Source organism: Diceros bicornis, chromosome 19, assembly GCF_020826845.1.
Source record: "Diceros bicornis minor isolate mBicDic1 chromosome 19, mDicBic1.mat.cur, whole genome shotgun sequence".
In the NCBI taxonomy this organism is placed as follows: Eukaryota; Metazoa; Chordata; class Mammalia; order Perissodactyla; family Rhinocerotidae; genus Diceros; species Diceros bicornis.
The window spans coordinates 31,071,138-31,096,304 of NC_080758.1; the positions used below are offsets into that span (position 1 = coordinate 31,071,138).

At 44.0% G+C, this 25,167-nt stretch overlaps 1 long non-coding RNA gene across 6 annotated transcripts; it reads right to left on the reverse strand.

Moving 5' to 3' along the window:
- Window positions 1–1,120: 1,120 nt before the first annotated feature.
- On the reverse strand, window positions 1,121–21,365 carry LOC131418603 (uncharacterized). 6 transcript variants are annotated; one of them, XR_009222941.1, is made up of 7 exons: window positions 20,836–21,162; window positions 19,329–19,413; window positions 17,280–17,432; window positions 16,785–16,839; window positions 11,840–11,960; window positions 10,138–10,256; window positions 5,133–6,439 (listed from the first exon to the last, which is right to left on the reverse strand). It is a non-coding gene; the product is annotated as an uncharacterized LOC131418603 (long non-coding RNA). The 6 variants fall into 6 exon arrangements; XR_009222942.1 differs by lacking the exon at window positions 17,280–17,432 and having other exon boundaries at window positions 5,134–5,994; window positions 6,346–6,439; XR_009222943.1 differs by lacking the exons at window positions 5,133–6,439; window positions 17,280–17,432 and adding an exon at window positions 1,121–1,597.
- Between the last annotated feature and the right edge of the window lie 3,802 nt (window positions 21,366–25,167).

Sequence of the window (25,167 nt, forward strand, 5' to 3'; positions counted from 1 at the left end):
TTGTAACAGTTCTTTGTGTATTCTAGATATGAGTCTCCTATCAGATATATGATTTATAAACATTTTCTCTCATTCTGTGAGTTGTCTTTTTACTTTCTTGATAGTGTCCTGCACAATAGGTTTTAATTTTGATGAAGTATAATTTACCTCTTTTTTCTTCTGTTGCCCATGCTTCTGGTGCCATATCTAAGAATCCTTTACAAAATCCAAGATCATGGAGATTTGGCCCTATGTTTTCTTCTCATACTTGTATAGTTTTAGTTCTTACATTTAGATCTTTGATACATTTTTAGTTAATTTTTGTATATGACATAAGATAAGGGTCAAACTTTATTATTTTGCAGGTAGATATCCAGTTGTCCCAGCACCATTTGTTGAAAAGACTATTCTTTCCCCCACTGAATGGTCTTGGCACCCTTGTAGAAAATCAGTTGACCACAGGCACATGGTCTTATTTCTGACCTCTCAATTCTACTCCATTGATCTATATGCCTATCCTTATGGAAGTACTACTGCTTTGTATTAAGTTTTGAAGTCAAAAAATGTGAGGCTTCCTACTTTGTTTTTCTTTTCAAGATTGTTTTGGCTATTCTGGATCCCTTCCAATTCCATATAAATTTTAGAATCAGCTTGTCGATTTCTACAAACAAGGAAAAAGGGGTCATGAATTCCAGAGCTGGGAGTTCAATAGGCTATTCATTTGGCCCTTGTTTGGTAAAGTGTTCTCACGGTTCAGTCTAGATCAGGCGTTGGCAAACCGTTTCTGTTAAGGGTCAGATAGTATTTTAGGGTTTGTGGGCCACATGGTGTCTGTTGCAATTACTTAACTCAGCCTTTGTATGCAGGATGAAAGCAGCTATAGGCAACACATAACAAAAGTGTAGCTGTGTTACAATAAAACTTTATTTATGAACACAAATATGTGTCACAAAATATTATTCTTCTTTTCAACAATTTAAGAAATAAAAACCATTCTTAGTTCGCAGGCCATACAAAAACAGGCGGCAGGCCAGATTTGGCCTTCAGGCTCTGGTTTGCCATCCCCAGGTCTAGACCATCATATTTCCCTGTCTGGGTTCGGGACCATAGCCTAGCTGGGGCTATGGTCCAGCTAGTTCTAATAACAACTTTGACTTGCATTGTCTCTTTGGCTTATTGCTGGGTTCACTGAATAAATGCAGTCAAAATTTCATGTCTTTGCCTTCATTTAAAAATGACGCACATGCACATTCACATCTGTATCAATCTGAGTCCAACGAGACAGAAACCACACAATAATCTGAATGGAAATTTAAATAAAGAATTATTATGCAATAATAGGAGAGTAACTGTAAAACCCCCGGCTGAGAGAGGGTATTAAGGAAGGATAAAGCTGGAAGGAAGGTTCCTTCTCCAAGGCTGGGGTTCAGCCCTCACTGGAGAAGTGGGTACAGTGAGCAACGGCAGCACCTCTTGCTTCTCAAATTTATCCTAGTTTCAGTGCTGATCATCACGCCTTTGCTTCTTCTTAAGTTTTCTCAGATTCCCTGCACCGTCTCTTCCAGCTCTTCAATCCCCAAATAATTCCTGTGCCAAAATATTCAGCAGAAAATCTGACCTGAAATGTTTTCACAATTTTATTAGTCAAACACACCTCCAATATTACAGAATTTATTTACGCTAAGATTTTTACAGGGTGGGCCCCTTTCTTAAAAGACAAATAAGCTTCTTTTGGTGGCAGTGTTTACTAGACTTAGGGGAAGGTACAGGCCCTGCTACTTTTACCCAAGGTCATTAGAACCGAAGAGAGGCAGCTTAAAAACTATTGTAAGTAGCATTAACATTCATAAAATTAAGCTCTCTTCCTCCCCCCGCCCCGCCCAAAAACTAGCTTTCTAGTTCCCAGAGAAAGTGGGAAGTAGAGAAAACAGGAACTGATGACTAGCAGCAGCGAGGGCTCTGCAGGGCCAACCCTGCCTCCGGGACCCGTCCTTGTGGTCCACAACAGCAGCAGACGAGGGCGAAGCCTGTCCCTGTGTGTAACCTGGCTTTGTGAGATTTTCAGTCCTCAGCTGTTGCCCCAACACTCACACAGACATGGAATGCTTTAATCCTTTTTAGAACACTGGTGGATGGAACTCCAAGAATCTTGTTCCATTTTTTTAGGATTCTAGAATGTCATGTTTCAATCTGTCCCAAACTTCTCTTTAATTAAAGGACAGTTTGAGTGTTTGGCTATTCTCCAAAACAAGTTCTAGATTAAAATAAATGAATGGGGGCCCAGCCCAGTGGCATAGTAGTTAAGTTCACGCATTCCGCTTCTGGTGGCCCAGGGTTCACAGGTTTGGATCCTGGGCACAGACCTACACACTGCTCATCAAGCTACACTGTAGCAGGTGTCCCACATATAAAAAAAAGTAGAGGAAGATGGGCACGGATATTAGCCCAGGGGCAATCTTCCTCAGCAAAAAAGAGGAGGATTGGCAACAGGTGTTGGCTCAGGGCTAATATTCCTCTCACACACACAAAAAGTTAACGAATAGGGTATACCCTTTCTTTCAAAGGAAGGTGCTGGTTTTCTTGTTTGCATTTTTCTCTCCCAGTGGCAAGCATGGGGAAGGCCTTGGGGTCATCCAGAATGTAGAGGGCCTATCACATCCCTCTTCGCACTCTAGAGATTACATACCCACATACACTTGTCCCTCTGTGGCTCCCAGTTCGGACCAGAAGCTAAGTGTTGGTGTTACAGGGGTAGTTCTGGCAAAGGAGCATGAGGGGAAATGTGGCCAAGGGCAGGGTCCACACTCGCAGCGCTCACACCTGCCCTCACCAGAGCTGACTCGGGACCCACTGGAAAACTGACTTCACGGCTGAGGGGGTGAGGAGAGGCCTTGCAGCCAGTGACTCCTTCGGACTCTCTTTCACTGCCCCCTCCTTTGGTGGGGTGTCAAAACCACTCTGTTTTTTCTGATTTTCAAAGCCTGATGTCCATTTCGTGGACCTGGCAAACTCCAACTTGGCAAACAGATTTGCTAGAGCCTAGGCAGACCCTCTCCAGTAAATAGTTACTGGCCCAGGACATAGAAGTCAGAGCCTGGGCCTGCAGAGTTGTCAAAAATCTGGGCAATTTGGGCTCTGAGGGCGGAGGACTAGGAATGGGTGTAGCTAAAGCGCCAGGTCCTTGGGCTAAAAAACAATGGCCATGGTATGGCTGGGCTGTCTTGAACCAGTTAGTAGAGGGATGATGTGAGGTGTCATTAGCAGGACTAAACTCTCGGATTGGAGGACCAAGGAGGCATGACATTGGCTCTGTGTTCAGGGGTCTTTAGACCTATGACCTGACATGGGAGCAGCTAAGAGGCCCAAAGCCATGATTCACGACTGGAGAACAGTTTGGGCCTGGTTAAAGGACCTGACCCTGCAATCCGGAAGGCTGCAGAGGGAGCATGCTTAAAAGGTCCCTGGAACTGGAGGACATGAACAGACCACTGAGGAACAGCCATGCTTTGATGGCATAGAGGAGGATTCATCGGAGACCTGCATAGAGATTAGAAGGAAGGAGAAAACCCAGGGAAGGGAGCTTTCACAGAAGTCAAAGGGAGTGATCAGTTAGAAGAGGCACCCCAGCCCCTGGAGACCTGGGAAGTTCCCTCTCTTCAGCTGGCGTGTCTTTAGACCTTAGACCATCCTCCCCACGCAAAGGCTCAGATTCCCCAATAAATCTAGTAGATTGATTTGAGACTTATTTTTTCTTAATGGTTGAATTAATGCAGGAAATCTATGTTGTGAATGTGAATTCCTTTCCAGACAGATGAGAGACTAAGGTACACAGCCTAAGCTTAGTAAAGATTTTACTAGAACAAAGGACAAGAAAACATGGGAAAGCATTGCTATATTAAAATAAAACAAGTTGATCATTCTTAGATTACTGAAATAAAGCCTTCTACTTTTTTATTCCATCTGATTATAGAAAAGTGGAAAACATGTCTATTTAGTTGTTAGTGCCACCTTCACTCTCATACAGAGTATGGGGGGGGTCAAGACTTCTGAAACCCCCTTGGAGGCGCGTGAGGTAGTGGTCTGTGGTGGCAAGACTCTGTCTTCTTCTTCTGTCGAGGAGGGACATCAGGATAAAGCCCTACCCACAGACCCTGCCCCACGGGTCTACCAACCTGAGTGTGTCCTCTGGTGCAAGATAAGGTATGACTTATTGCTAAAGCGTCTCAAAATCTTCCTCCCTCCCTCCCAAAAAAGCTGTTCTCTGATGTACACTGAGGTGTGCTTTTCCTAAGGCCTTGCCCATTCTCCCCACACACATAGACCTTCTATTCTATATACTCTGGGGTTTGTTGAGGGGTGACTTACAGCCAAAGCCTTGTCCACACCCCCTGTACACTTAAGATGTCTTAGATTGGATTCCCTGGTGAGATAGTGAGACAGAGAACTGAGTGGTTTATTGGGGAATGAGGGCAGGACTGGGCAGAGGAAGAAGCTGACCTGCAGTGTGTCTGCAACCAAGAGATCATTCAGTCCGATGGGCCCCTCTGGATCTGGGATGACCCTCTGGGGTTGTCCCAACTGAGTCAAGGGGTGGGGTCTTGTCTACTCATATCAATCAGTCATTGGCCAGGAACCACCCCTTGGGAAAGTGCAGTTCCCGTGGCTGAGAGCAAGTCCTAGTGAGGAATTCATCTCTGCAGCCATCAGCGGCAGTTATCTGGAGCAGTGAGGGTGCTAACCTTAATAAGGTTATCTAGGCAGAGCTCCACAGTATCCCACAGAAGGATTCTCCCTGTGGCATGTGAAGAAGGCTGACAGATCCCAAGAGCCTCACCCACACTCCCTGCAAATATAAGGCTTCTAGTTTGAGTGTGTCCTCTGGTGTTTGATAAGGTCTGACTTCTGGCTAAAGCCTTGCCCACACTCCTTGCACCAATAAGACTTCTCTTCTGGGGCCGGCCCGGTGGCGCAAGCAGTTAAGTGCGTGCTCTGCTGCGGCAGCCTGGGGTTCGCTGGTTTGGATCCCGGGTGCGCACCGACACACCACTTGGCAAGCCATGCTGTGGCGGCGTCCCATATAAAGCGGAGGAAGATGGGCACGGATGTTAGCCCAGGGCCAGTCTTCCTCAGCAAACAAAGAAGAGGATTGGCAGATGTCAGCACAGGGCTGATCCTCCTCACAAAAAAAAAAAAAAAGACTTCTCTTCTGAATGTGTTCTCATGTGTCTGTTAAGGTTGGACTTCTGGTTAAGGCCTCACTCACACTCCTTGCACACATATAGCTTCTCCCCTGAATGTGTCCTTTGGTGATTAATAAGGAGTTACATCAGGCTGAAGCTTCAGCCACACTCACTGCACACATGAGGCTCTTCAGTTGAGTGTGTCCGATGGCATCTGATGGAAGCCGACTTATCTTCAAAGCCTCGCCCACACTCTCTGCAAACATAGGGTTTCTCCCCAAAGAGGGTGGTCTGGTCTGTAATGAAGTTTGATCTCGGGCCACAGTCTAATTCACGCTCTCTACAGTTGACTGCTCCAGATCTCGAGGTTTCTAATTCCATCAATCCTTTGCCTGGTTGCACAGGATTTACCCTTTGGGCTGACTTGGGGTCTATTTCTACCACCCTGGTGCCTTCTCTAGGACTTGCTGACTGTCCACAGCGGGGGCCAGAGAATGAGCCTGAGGTCTCTCTCCTCTGTCCCCGTACACAAGAGTTTGGAACTGCCTTCTCTCTCTTGCCCTTCCGTGTTTTCACTGAGCAGAACACTGCTGCTCCTGAGGCTCCAGGCCAGAATCCCCTGGAAGGAAGTGATTTTCCACACATAAACTGGGGAAGATCTGAAGCACACGCTGGCTGAGGAACTGCTGACAGGAGAAGGCCAGAAGGCAGGAGGAACATGGGTGGATTCCTGGCTTTGGTTCTGCTGGAGGGAGAGTTTCCAGTTAAAGAAGCACTAAGTGTGGCTGCCGGGCTGTTCCACCTTGTCTTAGGAGAGAGTGTCTTCCTGTCACACCTGTAAATGACCACATGTGTACAACCTGATTTGTTTCCCACCAATAATGCCTTTACATTCCATTTCTACACATTCCATTTTCTATTGCGATCCAGAAAATCCACACCAAAAACATCTTCTACATGTCAGACTAGGAACCTTTCAAGTAAGTAAGCAGTCTGCTCTGTAAGCAACTTCAATTACCCTTAGCCTTTCTTTCTACTACATCATCTAAGCCACCGACACCCAGATTGACATATACTGTCCACAACTCCGTTCTACTCGGAGGTAATAGTCTCTGTGACCTATGTGGAAATCTCTTTTATGACTTTTCTTATTACAAAAAAGGAACTGAAACATGTAAAAACTCACTCAGTCTGGAGGGCTTCCAAACGTAGAAGACAGTATACAAAACAGTGGTTGAAGAGACTGCATATGAAATAAATCTGAACTTCAGGGTGCCCATCTGTAAACAAATACTTATTAGAAATTTCTAAGTGCGAGGTCCTCTACCAAGTATCGTGGATTCAGCAGTGGACAAGAAAGTCATGGTCCGTGATTTCAGAATTCTGGCACCTTGTGCCCAAACCAATCCATCACAATGACATCAGACTTGGCTACTGGATTTGCTTCAGCCAAAGAAGGTTAGTGAAAAGTTAGTGCCCCTTTCAAACAAGTTTTAAGAGGCACAGTGTGGTTCTATCATTGCTCTTTTCCCCTCTCCCTTAAGAACCCCATGACCCAGATAGAGGCTCTTCCTTTTGCCTGGATTCCAGAACCAATAGAGCTGAACCACACCTGAACTGTAGGTAACAGGTAATATAAGAAATGAACATCTGCTATTATAAGCCACCAAAGTTTGGGATTGTTTGTTATCACAGCATTACCTGGCCTAGGCTAACTGAAATATCTCCCTTATGAAAGCTTTGAAGATTATTTCAGGGGAAATTGGCCCACTTATTTATTTATTTATATTTTTTTGGTGAGGAAGATTGGCCCTGAGCTAATGTCTGTTGCCAATCTTCCTCTTTTTGCTTGAGGAAGATTGTCCCTGAGCTAACATCTGTGCCAATCTTCCTCTATTTTTCACGTGGGACGCCTCCACACCATGGCTTGATGAGTGGTGTGTAGGTCCACACCCAGGATCCGAACCTGCGAACCCCAGGCCACCAAAGTAGAACACACAAACTCAACCACTACGCCACCAGACTGGCCCCAGCCCATTTATTGCTAACAGTACCTTTGAAGAAGAGACATGATAGTTGAATATATGAAGAATTAGAGAAAACAAGATTGGTCTAGGAGGAAAAATAGTATGATCTCAATTTTTGATAAGTTTGAGAATAAACTTGTGCTGTCTTGTAACCAAACAGAAATATGAGGATAAAGCACAAGCGAGACAGGGACAGAGAAAATAAGTTCATCATACTATGGGATAGGCAAAATCACTGAAGTTCACAAATTGTTTAAGGGTGTGAATATAGACACAGAAAAAAAGCATATGTGACACTAGTCCTGTGGATCCCTAGTGCAAAGAAAAGAGAAAAAAGTAACAGAAAAGCCCAAAAGAGAGACATAAGAGGCTGCAGAACTGCAAAATATCACGGTGCTGAGCAAGAACAAAGGTAACAATTTCAAGAAATGCAATTGGGATCCAGGCTTTCAATATCGAGACTAATCTGAACCAGGGCATTTTAACATTTTCCTCTGAACCCATTAAATGTATTAAGATAGAGAAAGAGAATAATATGATCAGAGGAAAAGAAAAACAAAAACAAAATCTAGATAGATTGACTAGCTAAGGCCAAATCAAAACACACATAACCAGATTGAAATGAATGAAGCCATATTTAATTACATGGAGCTCAAACTACATGCAATCAGATCAAAACACGTCAAAGAAGATGAAAATGGATCAAAGTAAATCTGATTAACTCATATCAGAGAAACAGCCATGCCATTTAAGGAAACTCCTGCCTGAAACTAGTTTGCCTCTCTAAAAATGTGGTTCTTCTCTATATGCTTTATCTAGAAATATAGGAATGGCTAGAACTGCGTTATCCAATAATGTAGCCACTAGCCACATTTATTGAGCACTTGAAATGTGGCTAGCCTGAACTGAAATGTGCCGTAACTGTAACTGAACTGAAATGTGCCGTAACTGTAAAATACACGCCAGATTTTGAAGACTTAGTACCAAAAGGAGTAAAGCATCTAATTAATTTTTATACTGATTACATGTTAAACGATAATATTTTGATATGTTAGGTTAAATAAAATATATTATTAAAATTAATTTTACCCATTTATTTCTACTTCTATTTGTGTGTGTGAGGCACACTGGCCCTGAGCTAACATCTGTTGCCAGTCTTCCTCTATTTTTTGTTTTTTGCTTGAGGAAGACTGTCACTGAGCTAACATCTGTGCCAATCTTCCTCTGTTTTGTATATGAGACGCGACCACAGCAAGGCTTGATGAGCAGTGTGTAGGTCCATGCCCAGGATCTGAACCCGTGAACCCTGGGCCACCAAACTCAACCACTACACCACTGGGCCGGCCCCTATTTCTACTTTTTTAATATGGTTACTAAGAAATTTAAAATTACTCACATGGCTCACAGAATACTTCTACTGAATAGCACCAATCTGGAACAACTATGAAAACGAGGGCCTACAAGCTAAATCCAGTCCTGTCTGTTTTTGTATAGCCTACAAGGTAATAATGGTTTTTAAATTTTTAAATGGTTGGAAAAAAGCCAAAAGAATAATAATGTCTCATGATACATAAAAATTATATGAAATTCAAAATTCAGTATACACAAAGTTTTATTGGAACACAGCCTTGCTCATTTGTTTACGTATTGTCTACGTCTATTTAGCACTACAAGAGCAGAGTTGAGAGTGGTTTCCGAGACCATACTGCTCACAAAACCTAAAATAGTTACTATCTGGCCTTTTACAGAAAAAGTTGGCCAACCCCAGATCCAGAGGAATGTCTCAATCGCAAGTATTTTTCAACCTAGGTTTAAAGAATCAATGTAAGGTTTTAAATAAAAGAAAAAGAGGGGCCAGCCCAGTGGCGCAAGCGCTTAAGTGCGCGCACTCCGCTGCGGCGGCCCGGGGTTTGCCGGTTCGGATCCCGGGCACGCACCAACGCACCGCTTGTCGGACCATGCTGTGGCGGCATCCCATATAAAGTGGAGGAGGATGAGCATGGATGTTAGCCCAGGGCCAGTCTTCCTCAGCAAAAAAGAGGAGGATTGGCAGATGTTAGCTCAGCGCCGATCTTCCTCACAAAACAAAAAAAAAGAAAAAAATATGGTTTATGAAACCCAAATCTATACAAACGTTGACATTTAATTTTAACTTCTGTCACAGAAGGCTTCTCTCACTACTCGCCCCCTTGCAAACTGTGCCTCCAGTCTCACTGGCTTTCTTGTGGTTCCTTACACTGGGCAGGCACATCCTTTCTTTAAGGTCTTAGCACCACTGATTCCCTCCACCTGAAATGCTCTTACTCTACATACCTAGAGTTCTAACTCCCTGACCACATTATGTCTTTGGTCAAATGTTACCTCCTTGTGGATTTCAAATACCCAATTTTAAAATTCAGCCATTGGGGCTGGCCCGGTGGTGTAGTGGTTAAGTTCGCATGTCCCACTTCGGCGGCCTGGGGTTTGCAGGTTCAGATCCCAGGCGTGGACCTATGCACTGCTTGTCAAGCCATGCTGTGGCAGGTGTCCTACATATAAAAAAAAGTAAAGGAAGATGGGCACGGATGTTAGCCCAGGGCCAATCTTCCTCAGCAAAAAGAGGAGGATTGGCAACAGATGTTAGCTCAGGACTGATCTTCCTCATCAAAAAAAAAAAAAAAAATTCAGCCAGCCACCCTTTCACACTCAATACACCCTTTAGCTTGCTCTATTTTATTATTATTTTATACTATGTAGCACTTATCATCTTCTAACTTACTGTATTATAATATCCCTGTACATGAAGCTTTTTGTTTGTTGTCTCTCTCCACACACTACAAAGTAAGCCCCCACTGGCAGGGATTACTATTTCATGTACTAATGTGTTCTAAATGTCTAGAACATTTTCTGGCACATAGTAAGTGGTCAGTAAATCTCTACTGAATTAATGAAAGAAAAGAACACAGCCTCACCCAATGAGATTACACTCCTGTAATTCTCCAGCATCACTTCTTTGTATAGGTTCTTCTGCTCAGTCTCTTCCATTTGCCTCCATGAAGACTACAGCCACATCCCTGAATGTAACTGGTACCTATAAACAATCAATAAATTAATGGATAGCAAGTCACCATCAATTTTCCCAGCAGGAGGAGCATATCTGGTGGCCCTAGAGTCTGGATATGTAAGAAGTTGGTCTAATTCTTTTCAGAGCGCATGGTTCTCCATATTAAGTTATTCTAGGCATTACTATGTCTTTGTGTAAAATCTGAGGGGAGCATAACTGATGCATAAAACACATTCCTGGCCCTCGGACACTTATGGTTTCACTGGAGAGGTGATTTGTGAATCAATTTGAAAAAAACCTCTAGTGCTCAGGAAAGTGCCCTTGAGGATTTGTTATGGAGGAATTCTGAGATGGAAGATAGAGGCTGGGCTGCAGAAGAAAAACAGCATCATGGACACAGGTCTTGTGCTGGGCATTAGGGGATGGAACAGATTTAGAGTAGAAAACAGAAGAAAACTTCAACTATAGAGAAAAGTGGGAGTGAAGAGATGGGGTCTGGAACGAGTATTTTTGAAGAGTTCAGGTTACTAAATGGGATCTGTAAAATCTGTCTTTGTCTGGTATTTTAATAACCTTTTAAAAAGAAAACCCCTAATGCTTCACTCATCATGTATAACAGTCTATCATTTATGCAAAACAGCTATCAGGGGAATGGCAGTAATATTGAAGAAAAAGGGCATTTACAGATAACTTCATTTAAAAAAAAAACAACACTTTGAGGTATAATTTAAAACTCACTGCTTCATAAAATTCACCCACATTAAGTACAGGCACTTCATGCTTTGCACAGTTCCAATATGTATGAATTTCAGTTGCCACAGTTTAATTAAACAACAGCAGTCCCCAAACAAAATGGTTCTGATTTCTGTTACTCTGGTATTTTAACTGTGAGTAACTGCCTCAAGTACAAACGCAGCTGCTAGCTCTTCAGTCCGCAAATTGCTACGGAAATAACAGTAACCGAGCACGTGACTCCTTTTGAAGTCCACACTTCCGGTGCAAGCAGTCACCTTTGTTATAAGTAAGGCCGCTATATATGAACGGGCGTATTTCTGGACTCTCTCTTCTGGACCACTGATCTACTTGTCTCTCCTTGCACCAACACCCCACTATCTTAATTACTATGGCATGACGATAGGTTTTGATACCTGATATACAATTTCTCCAACTTTGTTCTTCTTCAAGAATAACTTGGCTATTTTTTGACCTTTGTATATAAAAACAAACTGCAATGAAAGATGAAGTACAGATATATACAATATAGACAAATCCCACAAACATAATGTTGAACAAAAAAAGCCGAATATAAATTATGTGATTACATTCATTAAAAAAAAATTAGAAAAATTAATTGTGATGTCGGAAGTCAGAAGAGAGTTATTCTTGGGACAGAAATGACTAGAAGGTTTGCAAGTGTGTACTGTTCACAAGTGGCAGCATTCTGAATCTTCATCAAGGTGCTGGTTACGTGGTTGTGTTCACTTTCTGAAAGTTTATTGAGTACATTTTTTAACTGTGCACTTTGCTATATGTATATCACACCTCAGTAAAATTTAAAAACAAAAAAAAAAACCTGGTTGAGTGGGAGATCATGCTTTCCTAATACTTACAGTGCTTCTTTCCCAGAAAACTGCTTACGACGAACAATGTTTGCCCATAAGCAATGGCATGAGGTGAGGGCACTTTGCAGCTTCACCTGCCCAATCTTGAGTACAGCGGTAGCCGGTTAAACTACACAAGGGGGTGTCGGGGGAAGAGGGAGAATCTCCCTCTGCCCTTTCCCTTAAGGTTCTTATGGCTGGCCAAATAATTAACAAGACAGGTTAGCAGGAGAAAATAATACCAAGTTTAATAACATGTATACATGGGAGAAAGCAGGGACACTGCGTTTCTCAACACAATAGCAGAAATTCTCGTCTTAAATATCATTTTCAGCCAATGACAAAGGAGGATTTTGGGGGTGGGGGCAGTCCGTTACAGGAGATTACCACTAAAGCACAGTAAACAAGAGTAAGGTTTATTATGCAACTTTAAGGCCTCACCTTCCACATTGATAAATCACTAGAAATGAGCTCATCCCCCTCTCTTCTCAAAACAGAGAGGGAGATACCTTTACAAATGGAGATTTCCCTTATAAATGTAAATGATTGTCTGGCAACTCCTCGCAGGGTCATCCAAAGAATGTGGCCAGAGAGACAGAACTCCCGATAAGATGGGCTTGTTGGTGCCTTTTCTATTGTAACCTCTATCCTAAATTATCTTTTATAGCAGTCATGATAGATCTGTTCCAGGAAGGAGTCACCATGTCCAATTCTTTAGGCAGTTAGTGGGGGAGGTCAAATGTCCCTAGAGAAAACAACTAAGGTAAAGAGAGAGATTTCAGGGTGGCCAAATCTTGATCTCTCACAGGGGGAAGGACGTGATCCACGTATTTTAACTCCCTGTGAGCAAAGTGTCCACGATTTGGTTTTTCTAAAAAGAAATTCAGTAGGTATTTAACTTGAAAATATTGGAGACACACTGATTAGAACAGTTTCCACACTGAATGCTCATGAATTAGGACCTGATCATGATGATAACATTTGAGGGCTACACACAGCATATCAATACTTAGAACTAGGCATTACAGATGGAATTAAACACAAGAGGAATAAAAGGTTTTGTCCCAGTATCCTTCCTGAAACTAATAATAGTACAAAGACTATAATTTTCCTTCTCTGATTCCTATAAAGTTACTTCTTACAACCTAAGCAGTGGTGCGTGTGTAATCACACACTTGCATCGGCATCCTCAACTTCAAGTGCATTTTAGCTGTCAATAGTAGGGCAACTGGCCTTTATATTGGGTATTTTAATTTTCTAAAAAAGAGAAAACTACAACCAAAATCTTTAGTGTAACTGGTCTTGAAAATAATTCCATATTTGAAAGACCATTTAGACAACATGAGCCTTGTTCTCCAACAGCCAGAAGACTCAATGATCTGCACTGCTCTTGTTTTGCCTGGTTCCCATGCCAAAGACTCCTTGAAGTTACCTTGATTCTTCTCTCTCATCCACACCTTATCCCCAGCTTCCCACTCATCGATCCCCTTTGCCCAGACACTGGAGATGGCCTCCACATGCTTCAGATTGACATTCAATGCCTGCCTGCACTCGGCTTCTCCCGATTAGCAAAACCTACCTCTCCTGTCTCTATCCTATAATCAGGTCTCCCTACTCCAGCCAGACCTGGGTCCTCTCAGTTCCCTGCAGATGTCCCATTTGCTCTACCTCTTAGTTTTAGTCATGAGAGCTTTCTATCTGAATACATCATTCCTATTTCTTCCTACTATGTAAAAATCCACCCATCCTTCAGGATCAACTCAAACCTCACTACTTTCAAGAAGACCTCCCAGTTTACTCCAGTCCACAAAAGTGTCTTCATCTTATAAATACTTAGGACATTTATATTCTATACACTTTGGGGAAAAATTTTTTTCTAAAACCTGGAAAAAATATTATAGGTTACTAGAGCATACTTCAATACGCTTCCTGGAATGAAAGCAGGGCATGTAGCTTGCTTTGCTTCCTACCCTCAACCCCATCTGACACTCCCTGGGAGTATAACTTTGTGTCCACAGTGTATCATCCAACGAACAAGGCATAACTAATAAGGGGAGCATGAATTTACAATCCAATGAGACTATAATTTAACACATAGAACTGAAAACTTGTTTTCATTTTACATACCAGGAAAATTTATTTAGGCTTTCTCTCATTCTTATATTCATATATTCTTTCTCTTTCTCTCCCTCCCTCTCTCTATCCCTATCTATCTATATAATTTTTTGTTGAATACTGGACATTTTAGGTAAAATATTGTAGTAACCCTGGATACCAACCCTGCCCCCTCCCCAGGCTGTTGCTGTGGTTGCTTGTTCATTTGTTTTGTGACTTGTCTGTACTAGTTCAATAAAGGCTCTTTTCTCAGAAGATGTGACTGCTAAGTGGGTGCAGCCTTGAGCACGGAGACAGTCACTCTGACCCTCCCTCTCTAGAAATAACAGTCCTTTTAGCGGGGCTCTCTTTGTGTCTCTCTCTGATGTCCCTGTTAAGCTTCTGGCTGGTCTGCCTCTATTGGTATCACACCCACCTGTTAGCCTCCACTAATCGCTAGCTGATTGCTCTATTATTCTCAACCATGTCCTGGGGCATAAATGGCTCCCCAGTCTGATCCAACTGAAGTCAGGCCCTTTTGCAGGGGTAGTTTTGAGGCCAGTATGTGAGACTTGCTCTGACCCCAGGAGGGCTCTTCTCAGCTATCTCTTTCCTTAGCTCTCTCTGTTAAAATTCTAACTGATCTGCCATTTTGCTTGTTGCTATCGTGGACCTGCCAGCCTCCTCTTTACTGCTTACCATGAAAATCTCCATTGTTTTCAACAGCACCCTTAGCCTTCAACTTCTATGGTCTGTTCCAAATAAAGCCAGTCCCCTCAGAGAGCACTACACTGGTCTCTGTTCTTACAGCCTGCCTCTCCCCCTGGGCAGGACCTCTGCACCACTGCTCAGGAGCTGGGAGCAGGACTGGCAGCCACCGAGCAGTGCACTGAGCAGAGGTGGCAGCTCCTTTTCTTCTCAGCTTGCCTCTCCTGGCACGGGATCTCTGCCCTACGAGCAAGGTGGGAGAAGGCAATCAGGTCCCCCCTGATTCTTGACCTCCTGTGTCTGGACAGAGCTTCTATCCTACAAATAGGGGCTGGTGGAGGAGGAAAACCCCAGACCTCTTGGCCACACTTGCCTGCAACCCTGAGCTAGAGGGAATGAGAACTACTGGTAGCCCGCCCCTCCCAGGGAAAGTGTAGTCCTAGACTGAGAACTGGGACAGAGAGAGCCCCATCTTCTTGGCTGTACCCACTGGGAGTAGAGCTTCATCACACTGAGCTGAACAGTGAGCAGGAAGGAGCAGGTTGTAGAACAAATGCCACAGACTCTGGCTGTTCTTACTGAGATTTAGTAGATCTTCTTCTTTTTTTTGTGTGTGAGGAAGATCAGCCCTGAGCTAACATCTGCCAATCCTCCTCTTTTTTTTTTCGCTGAGGAAGACTGACCTTGGGCTAACATCCATGCCCATCTTCCTCCACTTTATATGGGATGCTGCCACAGCATGGCTTGACAAGCAGTGCGTCGGTGCGTGCCCGGGATCTGAACCAGCGAACCCCAGGCCACCAAAGCGGGGCACGCGCACTTAACTGCTTGCGTCACCGGGTCAGCCCCTAGTAGATTTTCTTGAATGTTTCTCCACTTCCTATATGTCCTTAGGACAATATTCAGAGACTTTAAAAGGTTTTTTTTTTTTTTTTTAAAATCATTTTGGTTATTTCACTAGGGAGAGAGTCCATGCAGCTCCTCACACCACCACTCCAGAGGTGCTTTTCCTGTCTTCCATGAGTTTAACTGTCAATCCACTGTGAGTTGCTGGACACTGGTTTCAAAGCTCTAGGCTAGCACTTTGCAATGACTTTTACTGTACCGTTATGTAACCATTTCAACCATTATAATAAAAATCACTATTAGTGTCATCATTTCTTGTTTTTATACATTATTTTTCCAAAGAACTTGTAGGCTTGAGGATAAGGATGGGTGTATTTATAAACCTATTGGTTTGGCCTGCAGAATCTCATACACCCCATTCACATGAAAGAATACATCAAATTTCTGGTAGAGAAGAAAAGATTTGTGGGGGGGGGGTTGGATTGGGGATGAAGCACTGTATCTAGAGACAGCATTCTATATGAGTCAGTCATCAAATAATATAGGCCCATTCCCGAGAGTTGGAAAATATGCTCCCACGTTTTTAGATGGGGATTTAAGTGGCAGTAAGAGGGCTATACAATACATTAGAAGATGCAGGAGCTTGCGAGTCAGAGAAAACTGAGCTTAAATCCTGGCCCCACCGGGTACTAGATGAGTGTGGCCAGGCACAAATCACACAGCCCTCTGAGCCAGACTTCCTCCCTCCGAAATAAGTAGTATTACCTCCACCACTACCCTCTCACAGCTGTTGTTAAGAAGTATGGAGAAATATTATGATGTCTGAGATCTGTTTAAATAATCCAATGAGGGATGTCTGAGGGATAGAAATGAAACAAGACTAGCCATTACAGATGACTACTGAAGCTGGATGATGCTAACTGAGGGCCTATTGCTTGCTATGCTTCCTACTTCCATATATGTTCAAAACTTTCAATAAAAACGTAAAGTCCAGTATGCAATACCATTAGCGTGGATGTGGAGTGAAATTTAACAGTACATTTAAAAATTTTAACAATCTTTGTTTTTCAAAAATATTCCTTATGTTTAAAAGTTTCCTGGACTCAATACTAATCTTGGGTATATTTTTCAACAAAGAAAATAAAACGCACAAATGCAGGAACCATTATAAAGTGACTCACAGCGCCTGGCACAGGCACGACCTGCCTAAATGCTGATTGTCATTCCTCTCCCAAGTAAGAGAATACACGCTTATTCTCAGAGAAACAACCCAGCATTTCAGGAAAAAAATGTAACCCTAACTCACCAGTATTTGGGGCTTTCCCTTCTTTTCTTGGAGTCAGTATTGTTAGAAGGCAAACCTAGTGGAAGAAAACACAGCTGTGAGAACCAGGCCTCCCCTAATGCAGCCAGAGGAGCTCCCCTAAGCCTTGTGGTGGAGGCGCCGGTCCAGTGGCAAAGCGGTTAAGTTTGCACGCTGCGGTGGCCCGGGGTTCAAACGTTCGGAACCCACGCATGCACCGACACACCGCTTGTCAAGCCATGCTGTGGCAGCGTTCCATATAAAGTAGAGGAAGATGGGCACAGATGTTAGCCCAGGGCGAATCTTCCTCAGAAAAAAGAGGAGGGTTGGCATTGGATGTTAGCTCAGGGCTAATCTTCCTCACCAAAAAAAAAAAAAAAAAAAACCCTGGTGGTGGAGGGAGTGGCCCCTTTACTCAGCGGTGGTTCTAAAGCATTCTCAGCTGGACCTGGAGCCCTGCTCCCCTCTGCACCTCTCCAGACCCTCAGCAACTCTCACCTTTGGCCTTAGGATGTTGAGTCAATTCCTTCATGGTTTCCATATCTTTCCTGTTTCCCAAAGGCGAAATCTCCTCCCAGGCCTGCTCTCCCCACGCAGAAGGATCAGGGAACATCATGGCCCCAGAGTCAGCCCAGTGTTTGCCTTGAAATTCTGCCAGGGGGCCAGGTAAAAGTTATTTCATCTCAAGTTTCTGCTGCCTGGCATGACTTCTCCAAACCCTACTTGTAAAAGCCCATCTTGTTTCCATGAAGCCGGGATCTGGGGAATGGAGCCGTTGCTAGGACCTTTATGGTAGGCCCTAAGCTCATGCCTCCTCAGCAGGGACCCTGCCCTCACACACTCTCCTCATTCAACGAATATGGAGTCTCAGCCTACAGGGGTTCCTTGGGTTTTCTTTTTTTTTTTTGGTTTTTTTTTTTTTTTTTTTTTTTTTTGTGAGGACATCAGCCCTGTGCTAACATCCACCAATCCTCCTCTTTTTTTGCTGAGGAAGACGGCCCTGGGCTAACATCTGTGCCCATCTTCCTCCACTTTATATGGGACGCCGCCACAGCATGGCTTGCCAAGCAGTGCGTCGGTGCGCGCCCGGGATCCGAACCAGCGAACCCCGGGCCGCCACAGCGGAGCGCGCGCACTTAACCGCTTGCGCCACCGGGCCGGCCCCTTTTTTGGTTTTTTTTAATAATTTTATTTATTTATTTTTTTCCCCCAAAGCCCCAGTAGATAGTTGTATGTCATAGTTGCACAGCCTTCTAGTTGCTGTATGTGGGACGCAGTCTCTGTTACCGGGGGCCTGAGTCAGAGAGGACACAGCATAATTCCTGTGGAGAAGGAGCCTCGGAATGCCTCGTTGCAGACCAAATGCAGCATGCAGACCTCAGCTCCGACCCCCCAAGGTTCCAGCTGTGTTCAATCCCCTGTGTCCCTGTGCTCTGAGGAGTTTGGGGGCATCTAACCTGAGTCCTTCTTACTTTAGGTAGAGCTCCAGGTCTCACAATGACTCTGTAAAGATAATCCCCACTTTCCTTTTCTCTGTGTGTGTGCCACATGCCTTATCAGAAATGTACATTTGTATTTGTGTCTCCTGATGGGCCACAGCTAAAGTCTCCACTCATGTGGTCACAAAGGAGGCAGGTGGTGTTGGGAGCCATACCACCTTCAGAAGCAACTTAGACACCCTGGGGGCGGGGCATAAATATATATGCGTGTGTCTAATCTTTGATTGTCTTTTCATAAAAAAATACTGGAAGCATACATGGAAAATTAATAAAACTGATTATCTATGGAATATAAACCTGTCTTTATTTGCACTGACATGATTGTATCCTAGAATCAAAAAAATCAAAACAGGGGCCGGCCCGGTGGCGCAAGCGGTTAAGTGCGCGCGCTCCGCTGCGGCGGCCCGGGGTTCGCTGGTTCGGATCCCGGGCGCGCACCGAAGTACTGCTTGGTGAGCCATGCTGTGGCGGCGTCCCATATAAAGTGGAGGAAGATGGGCACCGATGTTAGCCCAGGGCCGTCTTCCTCAGCAAAAAAAGAGGAGGATTGGCGGATGTTAGCTCAGGGCTGATCTCCTCACAAAAAAAAAAAATAAAATAAATAAAATAAAAATAAAAACTAGAACTAATAAGTGAATTTAAATTTAGCAAGGTGGCAAGATATGAGAGATCAATATACAAACATCGATTGTATTTTTAAATACTAGTCAGAAACAATTGGAAAATTACATTTAAAAAACATTTCCAAAAGCATCAAGAACATAAAATGCCTAGGAATAAACTTAAAGACAAATGGTGCTGGGGCAAGGATGGTGGTAACCTGAATGAGAACACTGGTCTGGGGGAATATTCCCTGCAAAGGCCCTTGCCCTTAAATCAGCCCTGGTAGCCAAGGAAACAAGCAGGGGCCTCTGAGCCTCAAATGGAATGCTGCAGCCAGCACACAAGAGGCCAGGATGAGCAAAGGAAATTGACCCATGGTTTGTAGCACAGAAAACACTGTAGGAGTGTGAAAGGTGAGTGGAAAGGAGTGGAAAGGTGAGCCCACCTGAAAGTGGGCTGTCAGGAGCCCAGAAGTCCTCTCTTTCTCTACACAGCCCTCTCTGTGCAGGCATGGATACGAGAAGGTAGACCTGAGGATGAAACAGGCAGTGTGAGCTTCAGGACTGTCCCTCAGCCCCCAGATACCAGGCTCGAAATCCCCAAGTTTAAGGGTTTTTTTCCTTTGGAAAAAAAGAAAGAAAGAAAGCCTCAGATTTGTCAGAGAAGAAAGTAGAGAGCCTCTGGAGGACAATCAGATGTGGGCATCAGAATACAGTCTGCCCTGATCAGCTGCTATTAAGTAGGAAATTCATGCTTTTTGTGCCTATGGGCCAAAAGTTGTAATATTATTAGTAATAGTTAACACTTAACAGAACTCTTACTATACCCAAGAGAAAATTCCAGGCACTGTACAAGTTTTACCTCCAAAGGCCCCATGAGTTAGGCCGTGATAAACTCAGACACAGTACAAACCCTGCTCAAGCTGACACGCTAGAAAGCGCCTAAATTTGAACTCCAGCTGTGGAGTGCCATGCCCTTAGCCAGTTGGGTAAGTGGTGATGTCAGTAGTGACCAAGCCCTGTAGGGTGTGACAATTCTCAGAGTGTATCCACACATAGGGTTGAGGGGATGTCTATGAAACAAGATTGGCCATGAGTTAATAAATGTTCGATCTAGTGATAGGTCCATGGGGGTTCACTGTACTATTCTACTGGGTAGGTTTAAAATTTGTCCTTAGCAAAACATTAAAAATAAAATTAAAGTCCTGATACCTGGGCCCCACCAGATGCCAGAAGTGATTTGGATAGCAGACCAAGAGTGCTCAGAGATCTCGACCCTACCTAACCCCTCTAAGTCCAAAACCAGAGGTTTAACCCCAACACCAAAGAGAAAAGCAGACAAGTGGCAATCAGCCAAACTAGCCACTCACATTACGACCAAATCCGGATCTTTGCCACAAAGCAGAGTGGGCCCCTGCACCACGAGAAACCCTGGGACAACAGGTCCCAGAAAAGCAGACCCGCCCCCGCTCAAAAAACTGCCTAAACGCAGAGCCCTGGCAGTGCAGTCCACATCATTGGAGGATGTTTGTCCCAGGCCAAAATCTCCCCCATCCCCTAAAAAACCCAGGGACTCCAGACCCAAGACACTCCCCCACCACCCCCTAGGGATATTCTGCCCAGGTCAAGCTCACTTCCACCCACCCCCAACAAACCAAGGCATAGCAGGACCCGAGATGCTCTCCCCTCCACCCCGCCCCCCGTCCAGCCCCACCAAAGAAAACAAAACTTGACATTCACGATCAGTCCTGGATTCCCACAACTACTCGGAGATGCAGGACGCAAGTAAGTGCTCTCGTGCCAAAAACACACGGGGATGCATGGCCCGAGCCGCGCCCCTGCCCCCACCCCCACCCCCGGGGATGTTTGTCTCTTTGGCCCTGGCTGAACTCATCCCCACACGACTGGAACTGCCTCCCTATTCGGAAATTGTCTGGCCCAGAATATACCCACCTCCTTCAAAAAAGAAATTAGAGTTCCAGGTCACTCGCCCCAGCCGGAAAAGGCAGGCCCGCGTCGCGCCCAGCACCTCAGCGATTCAGGCTGTCAGAGTCTCAACCCACTTCCCCGCACCGAACGCGCCACGAGCCGCGCCCCCTCCTCCCAAAAAGAAAACTCCCGAAGCCGCCAGCCTCAGCCGCCGCACTCCTCCACCAGCCGCACTGCACCCCAGTCCCCAACCCTAGGCCTGGCCTTTCCAGACCCTCCTTCCCGCTCGGGAAAGGACCCGTGCAGGCCTCGGTCACCAGAACCAGCGGGCTAGGTAAACTCGGCCCTCCGCCGCTCAATGATGCCAGAACTACAGTTCCCAGAATCCCTGCAGGCTCCGCCTCCCATTGGTCGCCACCAGAGCCGCTCTGGGCCGCGCGGTCGATTTAGTAGGACGATGACTATTGTAGTGACAGCCTACCCGTCTCTTTTCATAAAATATCCATGCATAAAACACGCCGTGGTTCCGGAGCGAAGTCTCTGTCCCCTCTGCCCATTCACCAGAAGAACTACATTTCCCAGAAGTCCCTGCAGCAGCTTCCGCATGCGGCTTCCAGATCCCGCCCCTCTGCGCGCGAAGTCCAAGCGGCGAAGGCAGTTCCTTTTGGCGCGTCTGGTGGGTTCGGCGTGCCGGCTGCGAGGCGTTTCTGCCTTTCAGCTTTTATATTTCTGACTAAGCTAAATTCCCTAGGCTTAGGCTCTGCAACGTACACACCACTCTCCGTGAGCGCCATCTAAGTTTGGCTTCGTGCTGCCTGCGCACCCTTGTGGTCATCCCCATTTTACTTGGGGGAGTAACAGACTAGGAAGGCAAAGCAGTCTCCCGAAGTCTCAGTTGAGCCGGTTATCCTCAACTCAAGCGCTCTCCTTTGGATGGCCTGTAGTCATTTTCCTCTTGTCCAAGTCCTCGAAGTTAGTGACAAACTCATCCAGTTCCTAGAGGATGGAAGCCTCATTCAGGCTGGAGCCTGGCTCTCTGGCCTTTTCTCTAGGATCCGGATTAGGGGCTACAGTGGTACTGTCAACTTTTTAAAAAAAAAATAGTTATCTTACTAGCAAAGTTAGTTTATTGGGGAATAGCCAGAGGAATCGCAACTCAGGAAATACAACCTATGACTGACCACAGGCAAATCCAGAGAACAAAAGCGGGGCCCCAGCTTGCTTTTATAAAGAAAAAGGGGAGTTGGGAGGGGTTGTCCTAAGTGGGAGTTCTGTGGAGGAGAGTAAGAGTTCAGGTGGCAATGGCTCCTCATTGGCTGAGCTGCAGCACTTTCCAGTGGCTGGGCTTGTTGCCCAGAGAGGAGAAACTCTTCCTTCCTGCTGCTGGGGATGCGAGGGAGTCTCTTTCTTGTTTGGGGTAATTGACAATGAGTGGTAGGGTGTGAGAGCTCCCTCTACAGGCCAAGTTAGTTGAGGTGTCTTATTAATTTTCACCTTCAACTGGCAACGAGCCGATTGGGGTTCTGCAAAGCAGACCTATTTCAGTTCATAGGAATATCATTTAAATTGTAATGGTAAATGACAATTAAATTTAGTTTTCACTGTTGCCGAAATGGAAATAGACCATTCCCTCCCTCCCTTTTCTTAGAGTATTTCCTTGAGAAACCTATTTGTAGATATGCTCTCTTAATATGGATGTAAATCTTTTTAAAGGCTAAAAAGTATCCTGCCAGCTTTACAACCTAGGAATGTTTTTCTTAAAGGCCTGGGAGCCATCTCTTTGAAATGTAAACACTAAGGACGATATCGCCCTATCTTTCTGTCGCTGTGGGAGTTTAGCTTAGGTACCTAGTCCAAACCGTAACCACCTGTTTGTCACAGAGACAGAAGTTTTATTTTTCTTTCAAATAAAGGCAATTAACTAGCACAGGTGGCTATCCCAATTACCAAGTAAATTTAGGATGAACTGTGAAAAAAGGTACAGCAAACTATCTTGTCAAATCCTCTTATAAGAGAACAAATTACCATTAATCCTGAGAACTTGTTTGTAATGGGTTGTATCTCCTGAACTATATAAAAAGTGGAATTTCTTTCTGTCTTTGCAATCTCATTAGCGGATTGTCTATGATGTGTTTCACAGTCTGATATAACACTTTTCCAATAATAAAACTATTTTCTTTCTTTTCTACATTTGTGAAGAGGATTTTTCTGGGTTGGCAAGAGATTTTATTTTTAATCTTCAACACCATCTCTCCCATTTCTCTTCACCTTCCCTGTGTCAGCCGTCTGAGACTTCTCTGTTGTCCAGTACTCAGGAAACAGAGAAAATGGCCAGGAGGCCACTGTGAACCAGGAGATAAATAAGAATTTCCTGAAAGTCTGTCCTGGCTGTCACAGAATGGACTCATTCCTTTCTGTTGTCTTGGAGGCTGCCATGTTAGTACTGGAGAGAATCCTGCCCTGGGTCTGGAGACCTTTCTCAGCATCCCTCTGTGCTGCGTTGTGACTGTTATTCACCATGTTAACAACATACAAGAAGCAGTTTAAATAAAAATACAGCAGAGGTGATGTCAACGAAAATGAACAGGTAGCTCCAAAGATCCGTCTCCCCACAAAACATGATAAATTAAGCAAAAACCGTCAGAATCAACTTCATCAGAACTCTGGAAAATAGTCAAATGTTTACAAAAATCAAGTGAACAATGAATCAAGAAAATGGCAACTTAAAAATGGTAGGAAAACTGGAGAAAATATTTGGAAAAGACCTATTTGATAAAGGACTTTATCCAAAATATACAAAGAACTCTTAAAACTCAACAATAAGAAAACTAACAACGCAACTTAAAAATAGGCAAAAGATCTGAACAGACACCTCACCAAAGAAGATACACAGATGGCAAAAAAGCATATGAAAAGAAGCTTAACATCATATGTCATTAGAGAATTGCAAATTAAAACAACAATGAGATATTACTACACACCTATTAGACTATCCAAAATCCAAAACACTGACAACACCAAAAGCTAGAGAGGATGTGGAGCAACAGGAACTCTCATTCATTGCTGGTGGGAATGCAAAATGGTGCGGGCACTTTGGAAGATAGTTTGGCAGTTTCTTCCAAAACTAAACATACTCTTACCATACAATCCAGCAATCATGCTCCTTGGTATTTACCCAAAGAAGTTGAAAACTTATATCCACACAAAAACCTGCACATGGATGTTTATAGCAGCTTTATTCATAATTACTAAAACTTGGAAACAACCAAGATGTCCTTCAGAAGGTGATGGATAAATCAACTGTGGCACATCTAGACAAAGGAATATTATTCAACACTAAAGAGAAATGAATTATCAAGCCATGAAAAGACATGGAGGAATCTTAAGTACATATTACTAGGGGAAAGAAGCCAATCTGAAAAGGCTACATACTGTATAATTTCAACTATATGACATTCTGGAAAAGGTAAAACTATGGAGACAGTAAAGCGTCAGTGGTTGTCAGGATTTGGGAGGAGGAAGGGATGAATAGGCAGAGCACAGAGGATTTTTAGAGCAGTGAGACTATACCATATGAAACTATTATGGTAGACACGTCATTATACATTTTTCAAAACTCATAGAATGTGCAACACCAAGAGTGGACCCTAATGTAAACGTTGGCCTTTGGGTGATAATGATGTGTCAATGTGGCTTCATTGATTGTAGCAAATGTACCACTCTGGTGCGGATTTTGGTAGTGAGGGAGGCTATGCAGATGTGAGGGCAGGGGATATATGGGAAATCTCTGTACCTTCCGCTCAATTTTGCTGTGAACCTAAAACTGCTCTTTTAAAAAGAGAGTCTGTTTTTTAAAAACAAAATTTTGAAATGCAGGGTATTTACTTGCCCTGGCCCCATTCTCCTCCCTGGCTCAGTGGTGGTCTTGAAGATGGTAGCCCACATTCACAGTATGAAACTCTCCAGTGAATTTTCATTTCAATTATTGTACTTTTCAGCTCTAGAATATGTTTGGTTTCTTTTTACAATTTCTATCTCAGAGTTTGTCTTACTGGGAATTATAAGCAATTATAGTGAATCAAAGCAGTATTTGTGTAAATGAGTCCATAATCACACATGTTCTCAAAAGAACCTTCTTGTTGCTAGTCAAATCAAAGTAATCTGAATCCAGGCAGCATTTGAAAAAATAAGCAATGTAATGTGAAGCAGCTCAATATCATATATATTGTATTTTTCAAAGAAGCAGTGTTAGTAAACACAAGCTCAGTCATTCTACTCAATTTCTTATTGCTGTTATAATAAACTGAGATTAACGTAAACTTTATCTAAACAAACCAAGTGAGAAACATACGTTCA